The sequence below is a fragment of the Artibeus jamaicensis genome, unplaced genomic scaffold, assembly GCF_021234435.1.
Source record: "Artibeus jamaicensis isolate MK-2021 breed Jamaican fruit bat unplaced genomic scaffold, CSHL_Jam_final scaffold_1964, whole genome shotgun sequence".
NCBI lineage: Eukaryota > Metazoa > Chordata > Mammalia > Chiroptera > Phyllostomidae > Artibeus > Artibeus jamaicensis.
The window spans coordinates 64789720-64793997 of NW_026522030.1; the positions used below are offsets into that span (position 1 = coordinate 64789720).

Consider the following 4278-nt stretch of genomic DNA (forward strand, 5'->3'; position numbering starts at 1 on the left):
AAGATATGTATTCTAAAGCAAGTAGGTTAAATTTAAATGAATACTTTGATAACAATTTTACATATTCCCAAATTTCTTATTAATTACAGAGAAAAAATAAGATTTTGAAGGCATTTCATTAATCACAAAGAAATATTAGTAATTATGTGATAGAGATACCAGCAGTAACCAACTTAAGCAAATGATTAAATTAATATCACCAATAATGAGAGAGATTGACATTATGAACTTTCTTGCATGCTGCAATGAGACTATTATCTTTGAATATTCCTACCAAACTGCAGAACTGAATTTAATCATGAGAAAATATCAAACATCGGAACTGAGAGACAATCTATGAAACAACTGACTGCACTCTTCTGAAATGCCAATTCATGAGAGACGAAGACTGAGATTATAGGACATTGAATAGACATGCGATCCTATACTTTCTTTGTTATAAAGAACATTATTAGAACAATGAGAAAAACTTAAATAATGTTAGTTGTTGTTTTAAGACATATCCACCAATCTTTAATGCTCATTTTAGCCTAATTCCTTTTTCCTTGAATGTAGGCTATCCTCAGTGAGTCATTTTCTAAGAGAATGTGCTGGAAATAAAATTATGTCACTTCTTTTTAAAAATTATTTTATTGTTGTTAATGTACAGTTGTCTGCATTTATTCTCCACCACTCCCCCCCACCAGCCCAAGTCATCCCCACCTCCCTCCCCTGCTTCCATCCCACATTGGTTTTGTCCATGTGTCCTTTATAGTTATTCCTGAAAACCCTTCCCCCCCATTATCCCCTTTCACTTCCCCTCTGGTTACTGTCAGATTGTTCTTAATTTTGATGTCTCTTGTTATATTTTGCTTGCTTATTTGTTTTGTTGATTAGGTTCCACTTAAAGATGAGATCATTGGCAAGGGATAAATACAAAATCATGCCACTTCTAAGACTAAAAAGACACTGTGGTTTCTCCTTGTTTTCACTCTGAGAAAGTTAGCCACCATATCATGATGATACCAAGTAACTGTGGAAAAGTTGACCTAGTGAGGAACTGAGGCCTTCAACCAAAAGCTATGTTCGTGTATATTCTTGGAAATGGGTCATTAGGCCCAAGATGCCTTTAAATGACTGCTATTGATAACAACCACATAGATATTCTAATCTAAAACCATCCAACGAATTCATTCTGTGACAAAATGAAAATTTGTTTTGTTTGTAATTTCTTTAATGATGTTGCTATTATATACATAACAAAATTAACCATTTAAACTATTTTTGTTAGATTTTATTTATTTATTTTTAGAGAGAGGAAGGGAGGGGGAATGTGAGAGCGAAACATCAATGTGTGATTGTCTCTCCAGCACCCCCTACTGGGGACCTGGCCCACAACCCAGGCATGCGCCCTGATCCTTTGGTTCAAAGGCTGGTATTCAATTCACTGAGCCACACCAGCCAGGGCCATTTAAATTATTGTAAGTGTGCAGCTTTGTGCAGTGGCAGTATCGTAGCCAATGAGGTTTATCCGAGGTGCGATTATTGCTAATTAAATTATTGTAAGTGTACAGTTCAGCAGTATTAAGTGCATCAACATTCTTGTGCTACCATCACGCCATCTTCAGAATTTTTTTCACCCTGCAAAACTGAAATTCTCTATGAAATATACAATAACTCCCCATTTCCCCTCTCCTAAATCCCTAACAACTGCCATTTTATTTTTGTCTTTATTCTAGGTATCTCAAATGAGTAGAATCATATAATATTTTTCCTTTTATGTCTGAATTATTTCACTCAGTATAATGTCTTTAAAATTCATCTATGTTGTAATGTATATGACAATTTTCTTCCAAAACATGAACATGGAATTTCTCCTCATTTATGTATTTCTTTCAAAAATCTTTGTAGCTTGCAGTATATAATCCCTTGCCTCAATTAAGTTTGTTACTAAGCATTTTATTTTTTATTGAATTGTTTTTTATTAAGTTGAATCATTTCTTAATTTCCTTTTCTGATTGTTCATTTTTAATGCAACTAATTTCTGTGTGTTAATTGCATCCTGTAGCTCTGTTATTAGCTCTAACAGAGCTTTCTTATGAAATCTTAGGGATTTTTACATATAATGCCATGTCATCATGTCATTCCTTTCCAAATGTGTATTTTCTTCTTGCCTACTTGTTCTGTCTAGGACTTCTAGTACAATATGGAATAGAAGTAACAAAAGTGGTTATCACTGTTTTGTTCTTGACCTTCGAAGTTTTTAGTCTTTCACTAATTAGTATGATGTTAGCTATGGATTTTTCATATATGACCTTAATTATCTGAGATAGCTTTTTAATTTCAAATTTGTTGGATGCTTTATATCATGAAAGAGTTGAATTTTATAAAATGTTTTTCCTATATCACCTGATATAATCTTGTGCTTTTTCCCCCTTCATTTTGTTAATGTGGTCTTTTTCATTAATTGATTTTCATATCTTGAAGTCAGATATTACTTCACACCTCACACACTTGTCAGAATTGATAACATTAATAAATTAATAAACAAAGTGCTAGAGATGATGTGGAGGAAAAGGAAACCTAGAGCACTGTTGGTGGGAGTACAGGCGGTATAGCCACTATGGAAAGCAGGATGGAATTTCATCAACAAATTAAAAATAGAACTGCCTTTTGAGCCAGTGACTCTACTGCTGGGAATGTACCCTAAGAAGCCCGAAACACCAATTACAAAGAACATATGCACCCCTATATTCACAGCAGAACTATTTACAATAGTCAAGTGATAAAAACAGCATAACTGCCCATCAGTAGATGATTAGATAAAAAACTGTGGTACGTTTACACAATGGAATACTACATAGTAGAACAAAAGAAGAAATTCCTACTTTTTGCAACAGCATGGTCAAAACTGAATATTATTACACTCAAAGAAATAAGCCAGTCAGTAAATGACAAATACCATATGATCTCCCTTGTAAGAGGAATCTAACGAACAAAATAAGCTAATGGGCAAAACAGAACCAGAGGCATGGAAATGTGGAGCAGACTGACAGCTTCCAGAGGGTGTGAGTAACAGGGATAATGGTGGAAAGAAGGGGAAGAGACTAGTCAAAAAACATGCGTAAATGATCTATAGACATGGACATCAGTGTAGGGATTGACTGTGGAAGCGGGAGAGTGGGCTGAATGGAGAAGAGAAAAGGGGGTGAAATTGGGACAACTGTAATAGAATAACGACAATAGTTTAAAAATCATTTAAAAATAAGAAAATAAAATTCAGAGGCCAAAAATTAAAAACATATTAAAAACCAAAATTCGAACAGAACCCTGAGGCTAATTTTACCTTATAGTTTCCCAGAAGGAGAGAGAAAAAGGCATAGAGGTAATAGGTAAGTAAATAATAACAGAGAATGTTCCATAATTAATGAAAAATACCAAGATTAAGAAATCTAAAATAAAACAATAAACAAAAGAAATTAAAAGAATTAATACCTGGATATATTGTAGTAAAAGTGCAAAGTAACAATGAAAAAAAAAAAACATCGAATGCAGTGGAGAGGAAAGACTGATGTCTTTATAGAAAGCAATAGCTTGACATCTGACTTCTAAATAGCAACCATGTATACCAATAGTCTGTGCAATAATAAATGAAATGAGCTAAATCAAAATAACCATCAAATTAGAATCATATTCAACAAGATTTATTTCAATGATAAAAATGAAATAAGAAAGTTATATGTAAACAGAACAGAGCGTTGCTGTCAATAAGTAATTAAAATTATATTCTAAATATAGTTATTCAAGCAGAAGAAAGTAATCTCAGATGTATGATCTCAGATACAAGAAGGAGGGTAAGCACCATAGTGAGCAATATTCATGTATATTTATATGAAACAAAAAAATATCATTAAAATTAAAAATTACAACAGAACTGAAACACATGAAAATTGCACATAAAATTAAAGGAGGCTGATTGTAGTTAGTTATTCCAAGTTCTTATATTGTTTAGAAAGAGAGTGAAGATTGAACTTCACAGTTTAGTGAGTTTCTCTATGGACGATAGAATTTCCCATATAATCATCAAACACTAGAAAAGAATACATAAGTATTAAGCTAAGAGAGGGAAAGATAAATGAGAATAACTGATCAATTTAAAGTAAGGAATAAACAAAGAAATACAAGAATGAGTATACAAATAAACTCAAAATAATACTGAAGATGTAAAAATATATTAGCATTGTATTTGATGTAAATATACTAGGTATTTCAGCTAAAATACATAACTCAAAACAGTGA

The 4278-nt window shown here is 32.5% G+C and overlaps 1 pseudogene; it reads left to right on the forward strand.

Annotated features, from left to right (window-relative positions):
• Window positions 1–1470: 1470 nt before the first annotated feature.
• On the forward strand, window positions 1471–1545 carry LOC128626076 (uncharacterized; annotated as a pseudogene).
• Window positions 1546–4278: the final 2733 nt, after the last annotated feature.